Below are 19364 nucleotides of genomic sequence, written 5' to 3' on the forward strand. Positions count from 1 at the left end.
AGCAAATCGCTCTTTATTGTTTTTGCTCTATATTGTCAAACAACTACTTTGGTAGTATGGAATTCTATGGTATGATCTTTTGACCTTAAACCTAGACTTTAGTAGCATGGGATTCTATGGTATATAGATGTAACTTAGAGGATAGTCGTAAGGGAATATAATGGTTAGTAAATAAGGTAAAAAGGTAGTTGGAAATCCTCTAAGCACACATAGGCAGAGAAATTGATATTGCATTACTCTCTCCCTTAATATCAGATCAGAGAAACTTTACTTTTGCTCCCCCTGAATACATCAGCTCATGCATCTCATCAGGCCATCAGAAAAAAATGGTTCTTACTCCCCTTGAATTTGTTACACCCCGATTTTCAAACCAAACCAAGGGCATATATATATATATATATATATATATATATATATATATATATATATATATATATATATATATATATATATATATATATTTTTAAAAGACATCACGCTAAATAAATATTTTCAGAGTGCGCGTGAAACTCATGACAAGCTCATCATTAAATCATACAACAGTTTTAATATACAATATCAAACGATTGTATTAAGGGCTTCGAAAAGCAAATGTGTACCTGAATAATTTACATACAGCGGATACATTAAGTTCATCAACCAAAAGACACGAGTTATGAACCGAATATATCACAAGGCCAAAAGGCACTAAACATGTCTGAGTATAAATGTATAAGACATACAGTCATCCAAAAATACAAACTAGGCCCTAAGCCTAACCAAAAATGTAGCCTAACAAGTGCTAACATCTACTATCCGGCATAATCTACGAAGTCCTCGCCATCCACACGACCCACAGTCTCGCTTGGCTCTCCGTCATCTAAGGTGGGGGATAACCCGTTCATTTATCACATACAAAGCAAGGGTCACCATCTGGAAACAGGAAATACAAATACCAAATACCAAATAGAAAGCGGCTAAACACTTATCATTTTCCTCAACACACGCATAATAAATAAAATGCGCACATAGCCTAATGCAAACCTCTAATGAATGAGTGTGGCACCCCGTCACAGGATCGCCACGGTAACACCCCGTCACATGATCGTTACATGCATGAATTATTTCCGGAAATATCCTCTCATAAAGGAGAGTCGTAGGTCTCTAGCAACACCCCGTCACAGGATCGTCGCCTCTACTATCATCAACACAATCTCAAGAATTAGAGTGGACACCCCGTCACAGGATCATCACACTCCGCGATACCCCGTCACAGGATCGTCACGTATTGGGACTCAATAAAGATCCCGAAGGATTAAGGTGGACACTCCGTCACAGGATCGTCACACCCCGCGGTCCACTCGCGCGACCACGTACTATGAGTGCATGAGCATACGATACCCCTATCTATGCCATTTCAACACATTACATATATTCCAAACCAAATTATATGTAAGACCAAAAGCAACATGTATTCATTACGAACTCAACTCGAGAATACATTCACAACGTACCAAGCACAAAAGCCCAACCGAGCACAACAAGCAAGCAACCAAGCACAACAAGAAAGCATACCCTAATGCTATCGACGGAATTTAAATACGGAAATAAAAACGGTGCCCTTACCTCGGCAATGCTTCCAACCAAAAACCACAACGTTTCACACTATCTACCGTTTCGCGTTTCCTAAAAATAACGAGCGGACAATGCATAAGTTTCTCCCAAAATATCTTAACGAAACTAAACCTATCAACAAAGGTCTAGAGGTGTCTAAGGCACTTCCTAACACTGTCGGATATTATTTCCGAGTCCACCCCATAGTGATTAAAAATTCCCGAAGTTAAATACACTATTTTTCACAAAACAAACACATTTTCGTTTTCAAAGCATACCATTGCTCTCTATGGTTTTAAACTTCAAAGGACACTTTCACACACTACCAAAACACTTGAAAACAACCTAAAAATTTTACGAAAATATCTCGACAAAATAATCGAGTTTTTCTTGCGTCGCAAGTTTCAAGTTTTTCTTTCCAAATACAATCCTATAATCATACTTTGACCCACCTATGATCATTTCATCAAAGCATGATCATTTTTCCCAAAATTGTGGACTTAGAAAAAATTCACAAATTTCCCCCCATACAACCTTGAGGTTCGGCCATCCAAAAGCAAAATGGCACTTCCGCTCAAAATTTTTCGCTTCCGAGGGCATGGTAATATCCCATAATACCCCCGAGTCACTAATCCAAGCCCCCAAAAATTTTCCGGGCAAAGCCTCTAATTACGAAAAATTCAATTTTTGGTTCTTTAAGACACATACAACACCAAAACTATTTTTACCCAAAACTTTTTGCATGGTAATTCACCCTAGGCCACAATTGTGCCTCCCCCAAAGCCCTAACCAATTTTGAAACCTCTCCCACACTTTTCCAAAATTTCACATGACCAAAAGTTTTGAAAATGTGAACCACACCCAAAATTTTTCCAATGCCAATACCTAGCAAGCCTCTATTAGTTCACAAGCCTATGGAAATGATCAACCAATTCATTTTGAGGGTCAAAACAAGAATTTCCAAAAAATTGTTCATAAAGTCCTCAAGAACACACACAAAAATATTTTTCCTTGTTTCACAAAAACAAAGCCATTTCCTAACACCCATTTCCCTACAATGCTCATAAACAACACCAAAAATAAAAGCACAACACAAGTTTTCAAAGTTATGAGCATTTCAAATAAATTTTCCAAACCCTAACAAAAGATTTCATGAAAATCTTAATCACCATGGAAACTGTAACACCCAAACCCGTTAATTAATTAACTCTGCCTTTATAAAATCTTTTTCGAAAATACGCAGCGGAAAATTGAAAATATGATTATAAAGCGCTGGTTTGAATACTACAAGCTTCATTCAAAGATAATACTAATACAATTAATTAGTAAAATGTTTGAATAAACAACACAAATCTTCGCATCGACACGATGCGTCATTAGTCATACAAAATGGATACATTTTCAAAATGAAACTAAACCAAACAGAGTGTTCTCAAAGGACTCTATATATATATAAAACCCCTTTTTCCCGTCTCTCAATCAGAGCAGAGCTTCACCATTGCACTCGGACGAGGCTAACACATAACCTGTCAACCTGGACCCCCAAAGGTCCAGCAATTACACATAGCGGAGAGTTAGAAAACATAAACATAAATATAAGTGTGAGTAGTATACTACACACTTCACACGCTATCATACTTTTCTAACTCACGCACATACATCGTCAAATACGACTACCAATTAATCATTCATTTACAAACACACCAATCATATAGTTTCACGTCTTCTCGGACACTACCAAATTGTTCATTTTATAGTCATGACGGACTCTACACTTGTTCATTTTATAGTCATGACGGACTCTACACTTGTTCATTTTATAGTCATGACGGACTCTACACTTGTTCATTTTATAGTCATGACGGACTCTGCTCACATACCAAGACATGGCAACAATCACAGTATTAAACAATTAGTAAATACCAAAGCTTAACACATACGGAAAACACATTACAATCCAATCAGATAATGTCACATAACAATTATCAAGTATATGCACGTTTACCCTAATGCAATCTAATGCCATTTACTCATGTCATGTCCCCTAGACACAACTAATGCATGTGGTACCATTTCCACGTTGTTCAGATTTCAGTCATGACGGACTGTTCAGATTATAGTCATGTACGGACTGTTCAGATTATAGTCATGCACGGACTCTACATCAGTTTTACATCATATAGGATGCTGTCAGTTTTACATCATGCAGGATGTTCGTCACCCCATTTAAGATGAACTAACAGTTTTACATCATGTTGGATGCTGGCCAACTTAGACCATCTCATTCAGTTTTACATCGTTGCTGGATGGTGTCAGTTTTAGATCATGCAGGATCATCATCAATACAATTTTAAATCATGTCGGATCTCGGTTATCATCAACCATCTCACTCATAAAGAGGAGTCACACAGTTTTATATCATGTTTGGATATGGGCTCTAGATTTCGGATAACATAATCCCATCTTCGGCCACTTTTGGAAAACATAGTCCATTTACTCTATTGGAATACACATGATTCCAATATCACAATTTATTCATAAATGCATGATTACTTATAAACACATCAAATACATGACGCTCTCTAGCTCGAAGTTAATTATTCATTGATGCGAAAACACAATTCCAACATCTATCACATTAGGATAACACAATATCCTATTACTCAATTTATAATTATTCACATGATAATTATCTGCATACTCATTTTTATACACACAAGGTTTCATTTACACTTATGTCATAAAACATACATCATTCTCCTATCATTGCAAATTAATGCTAAAACATATACATACTCACTTTAAGCTACAACTCATTGCATACACGTTTATCAATCATATAACGATTAACAATAAGCATTAACAGTATCAACATGTATCAACAATCATGTAAGGATACCCTTAAACCATGTTACAAGTGCCTAATTACACTTATAAACATCAACAAAATTGCTGTCACAGAGGCCTTCGCTGAGCGAAGGCTCAGCGAGACATGACGAACCTCACCAGGAAGTCACCTGCTCATGGCGAGCATTGGCGAGCTTCAGCGAACATGTTCGCTATAGCGAACTCCTGGTCACTTAGCGAACTACACCAGAAAAGAATATCTGTTCTTGAGTTTTCTAAGGCGGTTTAACATGGAATCCACTCAAAAATCCATCTAGACATGTTATAAATTCTTATAAACAGCTAATTCAAGCATATATGGTATCTATGAACATTAATTAACACTCACAAACACCCACATACATCACACTTACAAATTCATACCATTTTCTTGCATTTTAAGCAAGTTTAACAAAACATGCAAATCATTGATCAAACATCTACATATACCCACTTTCAACTCCCCAAAGTTGTTTACCTCATCTACCATGAGTTCACTACACATGTTAGGATCAAAAGAATCCATTTTCCATTAAGAAAGTCACCCACAAAACCCACAAGAAAATAGAGTGGAAAGAGTTTGGGAGTGGAGGAATCGACATCCTCCCCTCTTTCGAATCACTCACGAATATGTAATCTAACTCTCATACCTTAGTTCGACAATTCCTCGAGCTTGCTCTTCTCTTTCTCTCCCACGAGCTCTCCCTCTCCCTCATGAGCTCCTTGCCCTAGCTAAGCTCTTGAACTTCTCATGGATTTGTAACTTATGAGACTATTCACCCAAACTTATGCTACTTATAGCTCCCCCAATGTTTACTAACTCTTGGCCTAATAGACTAAGCCCAATTGCTTCTCACACGCCCAAAAGCCCAAACAACATAACTTCTCGCTCACTAACTTATGTTTGCGTTACTTAAATATTCGTCGCTTAGTAAAATAACTAAATGACAAATATTAAATTTTGGGTCGTTACAACTCTACCCCCCTTAAAAGATTTTCGCCCTCGAAAATTACCCGACTAAAACACAACTCCGGATAAACTCCCTCATCCGACTTTCTAATTCCCAACTTGCATTCTAACCAACGGGTTTTCTAGTCATAATACCTTAACCGATACGGTCTCTTACACAAACTCCGATTCAAGATCACACTTCTTCCGGATTCGTACCAACAAAACATACAAACTCCAAACCAAACCAAGTTTGACAAAATCAGTCAATCCCAATCGACACAATCTCGTCTACTCATCAACAATAGATCAAGGACAGCTAATCCCTCGATTTGTCGATAGATAGTCAACAATCGTGATGATGGCATAAACCATTCTCATCAAACTACTTAAAACTTTCTCTTAACATCTTTCGGTACTCACAGCACCGCCCCAAAAACAAATTCTACTCCGTCTAATGCACTCCGAAAAGACACCTCTGTTGCATACTCCGCAACTCCTTAAGTTCCATAGGTTCTCAACATTTTCTTAAATCGTTTCACTGTGCCGAATCTCATTCCAACTATTCATTCGGTAGCACAACCTCTACACTCATCTGCTGTCTAACTTCTCAAATTTCTTAACACATGCCCAAAAATATACTATCCAACCGTCAAATTCCTTTTCCTTGCAATTCCCCAAATCATTGCGTCGAACATTCAACATAACTGTTTTATTTTCCAAATAATCTCTTATCCAATTTCTGACTTCCTTAACATGACCTTCCCGATATCATTTCCCGTCGAAATATTCTTATCCAAAATATTACCTTAAGTCACTCGTCGACTCACTATCATCCCACCGTTCACGATGAAAATATCCATAATCATTTATTTCCTTCCCACATGGTATTACTATACTATTCCCATAGATACGATGTGTCCGACATCTCTAATCTCCACCGACTTTTCCATTTCATAGTTAATTTTTTTTTTCCAAATGCTACAAAACATCCTTTGATACTTACTTTGAGCATTGCTTCCAAATTCTTAATATACACTTTCCAGACACAACAATCGCTATAAATCTTTCCTAGGCTCTGCTCGATCACCTAGTAATTCCATATTTAATCTCGGCGACCACAAAAAGTTGATTTCCAAACAACCATGATCTCCATCTTGTTGATTCCAACAACGTCCTTATTTGTCGCACACAATCCAACTAGTTACGTACCCTATCATCCTTCTTGTAACCAGTGTACTCTTCTCCATTCGACCAATCTTTAGTCGCGTTTCGTGACTATCTTACAGTCATAAAAATCCTAATGTTCATCCACACAAAATCTCTACTCAAATCTTGACCAGTCTCTTCGAACTATTCAAAATGTTTATTTTCCTTAAGGGTTCACTTGCTAATAACTAACAAGTTTAGCTCCCACCGATACAACTCTATAGGTATTTGCACCATTCTTATAACCATCACCTAATCATCACTAGGTTCGCCTACTCTCGACGCACAACGTCTCCCCCGTTTTCCAATAACGGTTTTCCGCTTAACATCTATGTCTGCTATCTCAACGAACACTTGGTCCAATAACTCTTCATCTAACAGTTCCCGCAAGTTGTTGCTCAAGTTCCTTCCACTTCGAACAATGCTACTCAGTCTTGAACAATCTACTTCAAGAACATCTCTATTCGTCCTTACTTCTTGAGTTCGAAACATCTCGGAGAGACACAACCTTTTTATATCGCATCCCCTTTCTATTTCCGAACTCTCTTGAGTTCCCTTCCTCTTACCATTCAATTCTCTTTTTCCCAAAGAGCTTGCCACCCTGACCATTCTCAATTATTCCAACATCAATTTCATCAGATTCATTCGAAATCTTATCATCAACAAAGTTTTCATCTTTATCACTCTTCCTCCTCTTTGAAGATGAACCATCAAGTGAAAGACAACCAACAATGGAACATTCTTGCTACGAGTTCTGCTAGAAACATCACCAACCCCACTTATTGTAATCGGGTTTTCAGTTTCCTAACCACACTTTCTGTAACACCCCGAACTAACTACCCTTAAAAACGTGATCTTAAAAACTTTTTAAAGATAAGTAGCCGGAGCGCTACGGAAAACATTTTATAAAACGATCGTGCACATGACACGAAACGTCGCAGCGGAAAACATTAAATAAAGGATTTTCAAAACAACGAACAAAATAGTCCAAAAGATAATTCATCTACATAAAACATAAGTTAAGATGTTCGCATCGATATACGACGGAATACAAACGATCCCCGACTCGATGTTACAAAATACCAGAGCACTAATATACATCACAACCCAACTAAACTTAACAAAACTATACAAAGGTAGCCTACACTAGCTCCTCACCAGAAGTGCTCCACACCAAAACGATCTGCAGCTAAAGCTCGATCGAAACCTCGACCTGAATACCTGAACCCCCAAAGGTCCAGCACATAACAATTAGGTAGAGAGTTAGTAAACATAATCACATACATACGAATATAGAAACGCACCTATATTCAACCTATCACATATTACTAACTCACACACAAGCCTCAATAAGTAATACACCAGGTAACACATACTCACAAATACACAACCAGATAGTTTCACGTCGTTTCGGACAACACAAAGAACTCACGTAACACATAACACATAATTGCACATTTACTCAAATGCGACTAATGCCAAACATTCAATGTCATGCCAACCTAGACACGACTAATGCATGTGGTACCATCTTCTTTATCAAGGAACTTACCATTGATATTCTTCTTTATTGGACAAGTCCAATATCCTTCTTTATCAGACAAGTCTGATATCCCTAAATAATGCATGAATTTATGAATGTCATGCATTTACCAAACATATGATAATCACTTAGCACGAAGCTACTGCTCGCTACATGGATAACATAATCCATTAAACTTCTTTATCAGACAAACTGATATTCTTCTTTATCGGACAACCCGATATACAAAAATACATATACTTCTTTGACATTTTATATAAATGCCATCACACAACACAATTATTAAACATACTTTAAACTGCAACTTATCGCATACACGTACAAATCATATAACGATTAACCATAAGCATTAACAGCATCAACGTGTATCAACAATCATGTAAGGATACCCTTAAACCATGTTACAAGTGTCTAATTACACTTACAAACATCAACAAAAATTGCTGTCACAGAGGCCTTCGCTAAGCGAAGCCTCAGCGAGACATGGCGAACCTCACCAGGAAGTCACCTGCTCATGGCGAGCATTGGCGAGCTTCAGCGAACATGTTCGCTACAGCGAACTCCTGGTCGCTTAGCGAACTACACCAGAAAAATATCTGTTCTTGAGTTTCAATAAGGCGGTTTAACATTGAATCCACTCAAAAATCCATCTAGACATGTTATAAATTCTTATAAACAGCTATTTCAAGCATATATGGTATCAAGGAACATTAATCATCCCTTCCAAACATCCAAATACATCAAACAATCAAAATCATGCCAATTTCTTGCAAAATAAGCAAAGTTGCATAAACATGCAAAACCATCATCAAAACTAAGATGAAAATGACATGTTTATGATAAAGAAATTTCACCCAAACCCCAAAGAAATTGGGTGAGAGAGTTTGGGAATGGAGGCTAGACACCTCCCCTCTCTTGGATCACCCAAGCTTATGCTTAACCACTCTCACCTTGGATTGAATGATGATTCTTGGCCTCTAAATCTCTTCTCCTTGCTCGTGTTCTTCTTCTTGCTCTCCTAGCCAAAACCCTAGCTTAGCTTTGCTCTTGCTCACTCAAAACTCAAGGAAAATGAATTGTGATACTATTCATGGGTTTGACTTGGTTACTTATACTACTCTCTATTGGTCTTGAACCAAGCCCAATGGCTTAGGCCCATTAAGCTCTATCACACGCCCCAAGCCCACTAACATGGCAAAGGTTTCGCTCACAAACTTATGTTCGCGATAAATAATTATACGTCGCGTAAATAAATATTTAACACTAACCCAAAATATATGCAAATATATAAAATATCGATTTACTAAAAATCGGGTCGTTACACTTTCCATCTTTGATATCAATCTCCCACTTAACTTAACCCACTTGTACTCTTCCACTAGAACTCCCGGTATGAACACCTAGCCGTTCTATCGATTCTAAACCTATTCTTCCCAAGAAGAATCTATAGTACCGACAGCATCTACATGCGTGTCGCATACAAAGGGTAATCATAAGATATGATACCTAAGCATCTACTCAAAACCCCGGTGCAGTCCTCTTGACATACACGCCACTACGAAAACACATAAGTACACTATCCCACACCTATGCTAATGTAACAACCTACGTAACAACTAGCATACATAATCACTACCACATGTCTATACATATATTTATAACTAAACTATATGTAAGACCATGAAACATCCATGTACACAAGACATCGAGTCAAGTACATGCTTTACATTTCATATCACTCACAAATATGAATTCCACAAAATCAATTCAAACATATATATATATATATATATATATATATATATATATATATATATATATATATATATATATATGTATATACGTATAAAAATACAGCATGCTTTCAACAAGTTCTCAATACGAGAATACATCACACTAAAGTAAACACTTAAGCAATAAGCGTACGAATGTACAACAAGAAAAGACAGACACAACTGGCACACACGCTCACTCGATCTGACTGCACAGACCGGCTCTGATTGACACATAACCCTCACAGTCCGAAGACGACCTGCTCTGATACCAATTGTAACACCCAAACCCGTTAATTAATTAACTCTGCCTTTATAAAATCTTTTTCGAAAATACGCAGCGGAAAATTGAAAATATGATTATAAAGCGCTGGTTTGAATACTACAAGCTTCATTCAAAGATAATACTAATACAATTAATTAGTAAAATGTTTGAATAAACAACACAAATCTTCGCATCGACACGATGCGTCATTAGTCATACAAAACGGATACATTTTCAAAATGAAACTAAACCAAACAGAGTGTTCTCAAAGGACTCTATATATATATATAAAACCCCTTTTTCCCGTCTCTCAATCAGAGCAGAGCTTCACCATTGCACTCGGACGAGGCTAACACATAACCTGTCAACCTGGACCCCCAAAGGTCCAGCAATTACACATAGCAGAGAGTTAGAAAACATAAACATAAATATAAGTGTGAGTAGTATACTACACACTTCACACACTATCATACTTTTCTAACTCACGCACATACATCGTCAAATACGACTACCAATTAATCATTCATTTACAAAAACACCAATCATATAGTTTCACGTCTTCTCGGACACTACCAAATTGTTCATTTTATAGTCATGACGGACTCTACACTTGTTCATTTTATAGTCATGACGGACTCTACACTTGTTCATTTTATAGTCATGACGGACTCTACACTTGTTCATTTTATAGTCATGACGGACTATGCTCACATACCAAGACATGGCAACAATCACAGTATTAAACAATTAGTAAATACCAAAGCTTAACACATACGGAAAACACATTACAATCCAATCAGATAATGTCACATAACAATTATCAAGTATATGCACGTTTACCCTAATCTAATGCCATTTACTCATGTCATGTCCCCTAGACACAACTAATGCATGTGGTACCATTTCCACGTTGTTCAGATTTCAGTCATGACGGACTGTTCAGATTATAGTCATGTACGGACTGTTCAGATTATAGTCATGCACGGACTCTACATCAGTTTTACATCATGCAGGATGCTGTCAGTTTTACATCATGCAGGATGTTCGTCACCCCATTTAAGATGAACTAACAGTTTTACATCATGTTGGATGCTGGCCAACTTAGACCATCTCATTCAGTTTTACATCGTTGCTGGATGGTGTCAGTTTTAGATCATGCAGGATCATCATCAATACAATTTTAAATCATGTCGGATCTCGGTTATCATCAACCATCTCACTCATAAAGAGGAGTCACACAGTTTTATATCATGTTTGGATATGGGCTCTAGATTTCGGATAACATAATCCCATCTTCGGCCACTTTTGGAAAACATAGTCCATTTACTCTATTGGAATACACATGATTCCAATATCACAATTTATTCATAAATGCATGATTACTTATAAACACATCAAATACATGACGCTCTCTAGCTCGAAGCTAATTATTCATTGATGCGAAAACACAATTCCAACATCTATCACATTAGGATAACACAATATCCTATTACTCAATTTATAATTATTCACATGATAATTATCTGCATACTCATTTTTATACACACAAGGTTTCATTTACACTTATGTCATAAAACATACATCATTCTCTTATCATTGCAAATTAATGCTAAAACATATACATACTCACTTTAAGCTACAACTCATTGCATACACGTTTATCAATCATATAACGATTAACAATAAGCATTAACAGTATCAACATGTATCAACAATCATGTAAGGATACCCTTAAACCATGTTACAAGTGCCTAATTACACTTATAAACATCAACAAAATTGCTGTCACAGAGGCCTTCGCTGAGCGAAGGCTCAGCGAGACATGGCGAACCTCACCAGGAAGTCACCTGCTCATGGCGAGCATTGGCGAGCTTCAGCGAACATGTTCGCTATAGCGAACTCCTGGTCGCTTAGCGAACTACACCAGAAAAGAATATCTGTTCTTGAGTTTTCTAAGGCGGTTTAACATGGAATCCACTCAAAAATCCATCTAGACATGTTATAAATTCTTATAAACAGCTAATTCAAGCATATATGGTATCTATGAACATTAATTAACACTCACAAACACCCACATACATCACACTTACAAATTCATACCATTTTCTTGCATTTTAAGCAAGTTTAACAAAACATGCAAATCATTGATCAAACATCTACATATACCCACTTTCAACTCCCCAAAGTTGTTTACCTCATCTACCATGAGTTCACTACACATGTTAGGATCAAAAGAATCCATTTTCCATTAAGAAAGTCACCCACAAAACCCACAAGAAAATAGAGTGGAAAGAGTTTGGGAGTGGAGGAATCGACATCCTCCCCTCTTTCGAATCACTCATGAATATGTAATCTAACTCTCATACCTTAGTTCGACGATTCCTCGAGCTTGCTCTTCTCTTTCTCTCCCACGAGCTCTCCCTCTCCCTCATGAGCTCCTTGCCCTAGCTAAGCTCTTGAACTTCTCATGGATTTGTAACTTATGAGACTATTCACCCAAACTTATGCTACTTATAGCTCCCCCAATGTTTACTAACTCTTGGCCCAATAGACTAAGCCCAATTGCTTCTCACACGCCCAAAAGCCCAAACAACATAACTTCTCGCTCACTAACTTATGTTTGCGTTACTTAAATATTCGTCGCTTAGTAAAATAACTAAATGACAAATTTTAAATTTTGGGTCGTTACAGAAACCAACATGTGCCAAGCTTAAACAAGCTTATAAACTACTCCTAAACACTTCCCTAGAACCACAAACACCCAAAACTTATTCTAGAAAAAAATTACTCAAGAACAAAGTCATGACAATCTCTAAAATATTCTTGGAATCATGACTTTTAGCTAAACAAAAGCATGGAGAAGGTGAGTTACCTTAAGAGGAGTGATTTCCTTGCAAGTTCCTAGTTCCAAAGAGACAAATCCTAGCTTGAATGGATGAGAAATGAAAATTTTTCAATGGTGAGTGTGAGTGAGAGAAGAGGTCGGTTTGTGAGAGAGAGAAGGGAGTTTTTGCAATTTTTTTTCTAAGTCCAAAAGTCTTCCAAACAATTCATATGACAAATGGTCTTGCTCCATCATGGCCACTTGATCAAAAGACAAAACTCTAGGCAAAATATCTAGATATTTGTTAAAGTAAAATGGAGGGCTAGGATTGGCCTAGAGTTTTGTCTTTTGATCAAGTGGCCATGATGGAGCAAGACCATTTGTCATATGAATTGTTTGGAAGACTTTTGGACTTAGAAAAAAATTGCAAAAGCTCCCTTCTCTCTCTCACAAACCGACCTCTTCTCTCACTCACACTCACCATTGAAAAATTTTCATTTCTCATCCATTCAAGCTAGGATTTGTCTCTTTGGAACTAGGAACTTGCAAGGAAATCACTCCTCTTAAGGTAACTCACCTTCTCCATGCTTTTGTTTAGCTAAAAGTCATGATTCCAAGAATATTTTAGAGATTGTCATGACTTTGTTCTTGAGTAATTTTTTTCTAGAATAAGTTTTGGGTGTTTGTGGTTCTAGGGAAGTGTTTAGGAGTAGTTTATAAGCTTGTTTAAGCTTGGCACATGTTGGTTTCCATGGTGATTAAGATTTTCATGAAATCTTTTGTTAGGGTTTGGAAAATTTATTTGAAATGCTCATAACTTTGAAAACTTGTGTTGTGCTTTTATTTTTGGTGTTGTTTATGAGCATTGTAGGGAAATGGGTGTTAGGAAATGGCTTTGTTTTTGTGAAACAAGGAAAAATATTTTTGTGTGTGTTCTTGAGGACTTTATGAACAAATTTTTGGAAATTCTTGTTTTGACCCTCAAAATGAATTGGTTGATCATTTCCATAGGCTTGTGAACTAATAGAGGCTTGCTAGGTATTGGCATTGGAAAAAGTTTGGGTGTGGTTCACATTTTCAAAACTTTTGGTCATGTGAAATTTTGGAAAAGTGTGGGAGAGGTTTCAAAATTGGTTAGGGCTTTGGGGGAGGCACAATTATGGCCTAGGGTGAATTACCATGCAAAAAGTTTTGGGTAAAAATGGTTTTGGTGTTGTATGTGTCTTAAAGAACCAAAAATTGAATTTTTCGTAATTAGAGGCTTTGCCCGGAAAATTTTTGGGGGCTTGGATTAGTGACTCGGGGGTATTATGGGATATTACCATGCCCTCGGAAGCGAAATTTTTTGAGCGGAAGTGCCATTTTGCTTTTGGATGGCCGAACCTCAAGGTTGTATGGGGGGAAATTTGTGAATTTTTTCTAAGTCCACAATTTTGGGAAAAATGATCATGCTTTGATGAAATGATCATAGGTGGGTCAAAGTATGATTATAGGATTGTATTTGGAAAGAAAAACTTGAAACTTGCGACGCAAGAAAAACTCGATTATTTTGTCGAGATATTTTCGTAAAATTTTTAGGTTGTTTTCAAGTGTTTTGGTAGTGTGTGAAAGTGTCCTTTGAAGTTTAAAACCATAGAGAGCAATGGTATGCTTTGAAAACGAAAATGTGTTTGTTTTGTGAAAAATAGTGTATTTAACTTCGGGAATTTTTAATCACTATGGGGAGGACTCGGAAATAATATCCGAGAGTGTTAGGAAGTGCCTTAGACACCTCTAGACCTTTGTTGATAGGTTTAGTTTCGTTAAGATATTTTGGGAGAAACTTATGCATTGTCCGCTCGTTATTTTTAGGAAACGCGAAACGGTAGATAGTGTGAAACGTTGTGGTTTTTGGTTGGAAGCATTGCCGAGGTAAGGGCACCGTTTTTATTTCCGTATTTAAATTCCGTCGATAGCATTAGGGTATGCTTTCTTGTTGTGCTCGGTTGGGCTTTTGTGCTTGGTACGTTGTGAATGTATTCTCGAGTTGAGTTCGTAATGAATACATGTTGCTTTTGGTCTTACATATAATTTGGTTTGGAATATATGTAATGTGTTGAAATGGCATAGATAGGGGTATCGTATGCTCATGCACTCATAGTACGTGGTCGCGCGAGTGGACCGCGGGGTGTGACGATCCTGTGACGGGGTGTCCACCTTAATCCTTCGGGATCTTTATTGAGTCCCAATACGTGACGATCCTGTGACGGGGTGTCGCAGAGTGTGATGATCCTGTGACGGGGTGTCCACTCTAATTCTTGAGATTGTGTTGATGATAGTAGAGGCGACGATCCTGTGACGGGGTGTTGCTAGAGACCTACGACTCTCCTTTATGAGAGGATATTTCCGGAAATAATTCATGCATGTAACGATCCTGTGACGGGGTGTTACCGTGGCGATCCTGTGACGGGGTGCCACACTCATTCATTAGAGGTTTGCATTAGGCTATGTGCGCATTTTATTTATTATGCGTGTGTTGAGGAAAATGATAAGTGTTTAGCCGCTTTCTATTTGGTATTTGGTATTTGTATTTCCTGTTTCCAGATGGTGACCCTTGCTTTGTATGTGATAAATGAACGGGTTATCCCCCACCTTAGATGACGGAGAGCCAAGCGAGACTGTGGGTCGTGTGGATGGCGAGGACTTCGTAGATTATGCCGGAGAGTAGATGTTAGCACTTGTTAGGCTACATTTTTGGTTAGGCTTAGGGCCTAGTTTGTATTTTTGGATGACTGTATGTCTTATACATTTATACTCAGACATGTTTAGTGCCTTTTGGCCTTGTCATATATTCGGTTCATAACTCGTGTCTTTTGGTTGATGAACTTAATGTATCCGCTGTATGTAAATTATTCAGGTACACATTTGCTTTTCGAAGCCCTTAATACAATCGTTTGATATTGTATATTAAAACTGTTGTATGATTTAATGATGAGCTTGTCATGAGTTTCACGCGCACTCTGAAAATATTTATTTAGCGTGATGTCTTTTAAAAAAAAATATATATATATGCCCTTTGTTTGGTTTGAAAATCGGGGTGTAACATTTGGAATTCATGCATGTCACAACACACACACTACTTCTTCTTCATAGACAGGGTACAACATTATAGAGTAGCAGAAAAACACAAACATACCAAACATACTACTCCCCCTTTTTAGCCACAAAATATGCCAAACAAAAACTCCGTGCATAGGGCAATAGTAATGAACATCACAGAAATCCATAGTGCAGAATATCAGAGCATAACAGATCCATATATTAGTATCTAGTAATTCATAGTTTTGAAATAGCAGAAGCATTACATCACGTACCAACAGAAAAGGCAAATGTCCTCAACATTATGTTCCACATCATATAATCATCAGATACCATACATCACATACTGCTACCGCACACAAAACACATCACAGATCACAACTCCTTAAGCATACCACAAAATAGCAGTTGGGAAGAGTAGATTCCCACAAAGCTGAGAAAAATAAGTTCTCATGCAACCAGGATGTTCCAACATATGGTAGGACATCATCCAAAGCAAACAAATAGATCATTGCACAACAGAATAGTATCTACTTACTGCATTATGCTACTTCCCCTCAAATTTTATCACCCATATCAGCACATAAGCATACAGCAGCACATATTCAATACTACACCACTCAAGATTAGCAGATGTCTAAGCATCAGACACCACATCATATAGTAGAACACATCCAACCACTAAAGGAGCATGCATATGTTTCAACATCAGGTAGCACAACAAACATTAGCAGTAAAACATATCATGCCTACCAACTACTAAACTACTTCTCTTTTTAGTCAGAAGTTTAGACAAAATAGGGTCTTCAGGCATTAATCAAAGAGTACAATAGTAGAGATATCCAGGAACATAGTGCACAGAGCTACTACAAACGAAGACAACACCATGGGATACATACCTCATCAGATATAAATCAGCAGTGGAGTCATCATCAAATAGCCTAAAACAGATCACACTTCACCAGCACAAAATTTTCAACATGATGACCAAGATGTTTCACCATCTAGTAGCACATCAGATAGCACAGGTTCCTCCGGTATGGTATCAGAGCATTGACAACAAAGATGTTTCAACACATGATAGCACAACACATAGCACATGTTAGCAAAGATGTTTCAACATGTTTATCTAGCGTGGTATCAGAGTGAATAGGAGCAATCACAAAATACGTCACATATTAGCAAAGATGTTGCAACATATGGTAGCACAGCTTCTAGCACAGGTTCTTCCAGCATGGTATCAAAGCACGTGGTCTTCCAATCAGGACATTGAGCATCCATCTAGTAAAAACTCCCCCTGTACACATGATCCCATCTTTGTGCAAAGGGAGCACGATGAAAGGAAACATTGTCACAGAGAGCAATAAGCACATTCTGAGGGATCTTTTTCCCACCAGACTTTTTCTTTGAGGCAAAGGGTGTGATGTCTGACACATCCTCCTCAACATCATACTTTGAGTCACTTGAAGGTGCTTCCTTTCTTTTCAGACTCTGTCTCTTCTTACTAGCAGGCACAGTAACCTCATACATATTCTTTTTAGAATCAACCACTTCTTCATTAAGTGGCACAGTTTGATGACTTGCTTTAGACAGAAAGACCCTTCTTCAACCTCAGTAGAATTCTCTTCATCAGACCCTGTTTCTTCATCAGATGAGTCAGATGGGTCACCAGATGTCCCAACATCTTTCACCACATCAGTTTCTTGAACAGGTTTCTGGACAATTGTAACATCAGCCTTAGGTTGGTTTACAGATGTGTCAACGTCTGACACAACATCCTTTTCAGGAACAGTTTTTTTTTTTTTTTTTTTGGTTTATCAACAATAGAACCAATATCATCTTTTGTTTGAGATGCAGCAGCAAGAACATTAACATCTACAATTGTGCTTGTGAAATCAGCAACATACACACCAGCAGAGATAATAATGTTAGGAACTAGTAATACTTCTCATAGCTTCTTTCTCCTTTAAAGCACAAAGGGAGAAATAAACTCCCATATACTGAGGAAAATAAATTCTCACACATCAGAGAAAAATAAATTCTCAAAAATCAGACCAGGATGTGTAGACATCATGAGTGACATCATAGCATAGCATATTTCATGAGAACATAAAGCTAGTGGTTTCAGAAGCAGATCTGAAACTGTCACATATAGTAGTAGTAATCACATTTAAGTATCACATATCTGAGCATTATCACATCTGATCACAACACATCTGAACACATATAGTACTTCTCAACAGAATGCACATCCACACAAATAGTCATAGCATGACCAGTTCTCTTTTAGTCATACTTTGAGCAATAGCTTGGTCACGTGGAAGATCATCAAGATCAGTTTCTTCCACCACAGTCTAAACTTCAATACTCCAAACCACCATCAGGTTTAAGACTCTCAAAACCATATTAGCATCAGTTTGGGGAATTGTAGAACAGGTTTCAACAACACAAACAGGTTGGTCCAAGATGTTTCAACATCTAATGTGACATCAGACTCAGGTGAGGTTTCTTTGGGGTCACAACCACAACTTTAGTGGGGAATAACAAAGTGACAAAATAAACAACTTTGAAAGATAGCACATGAAAAATTTAAAAAAAATGTCATCAACAACCACAACATTCATACTAGACTGACCTATGATTTTAAGAGATCTTGGTTTATCTAGAATTACAATTTCAGAGGCAGATCTCACAGATGTTTCAACACTACCCACAACATTTGAACTGACAAAAACGTTTAACAGAGGTAACAACATTTAATTCAACATTAGGGGTGACAACTGAATCAATGAGATTATCAAAACGAGTTTGGTAGGTTTATTATCATCATCAACAAACATAGATAGACTTTTCTAGGACCTTTTGAGAGAAAAGATTAACCTGGATAATGGATTTAGAAATAGGTTTCCTAGATGATGCACATTTTGTTGACCAAGCAAAATAGGAGTAGATTCAGATGGATTCAAAGTATTCACAGACCTTTTATGCATTCCCTTCTGACACGTGACTGATCACACTGTCCATTTCACTTCCTTGTTGATCTTACAGGAAACATGTCTCGAATAATGTTCTAACATTCAGTCAGACATTGTCTTCGTTTACTTGCATTGATCAACACATCTTCAAACATACTGTCTTCCACTTGATTCTAAGTGTTCTCCTTTCACTTAGACTTAGTGACACATACCAAGACATCTGAATTTATGACTTCTCTCAATAATGAAGACTCTTGGAAAGTCCTTCCA

General features: G+C 37.4%; 2 long non-coding RNA genes across 2 annotated transcripts; one reads left to right on the top strand and one right to left on the bottom strand.

Annotated features, from left to right (window-relative positions):
• Positions 1-521: 521 nt before the first annotated feature.
• Positions 522-13223, bottom strand: LOC123885738. Its single transcript, XR_006801236.1, has 2 exons — positions 13090-13223; positions 522-859 (listed from the first exon to the last, which is right to left on the bottom strand). It is a non-coding gene; the product is annotated as an uncharacterized LOC123885738 (long non-coding RNA).
• A 251-nt stretch (positions 13224-13474) lies between these two features.
• Positions 13475-16015, top strand: LOC123885739. The gene is made up of 2 exons (XR_006801237.1): positions 13475-13609; positions 15678-16015. It is a non-coding gene; the product is annotated as an uncharacterized LOC123885739 (long non-coding RNA).
• The last annotated feature ends 3349 nt before the right edge of the window (positions 16016-19364 follow it).

Source organism: Trifolium pratense, linkage group LG5, assembly GCF_020283565.1.
Source record: "Trifolium pratense cultivar HEN17-A07 linkage group LG5, ARS_RC_1.1, whole genome shotgun sequence".
Lineage (NCBI taxonomy): Eukaryota > Viridiplantae > Streptophyta > Magnoliopsida > Fabales > Fabaceae > Trifolium > Trifolium pratense.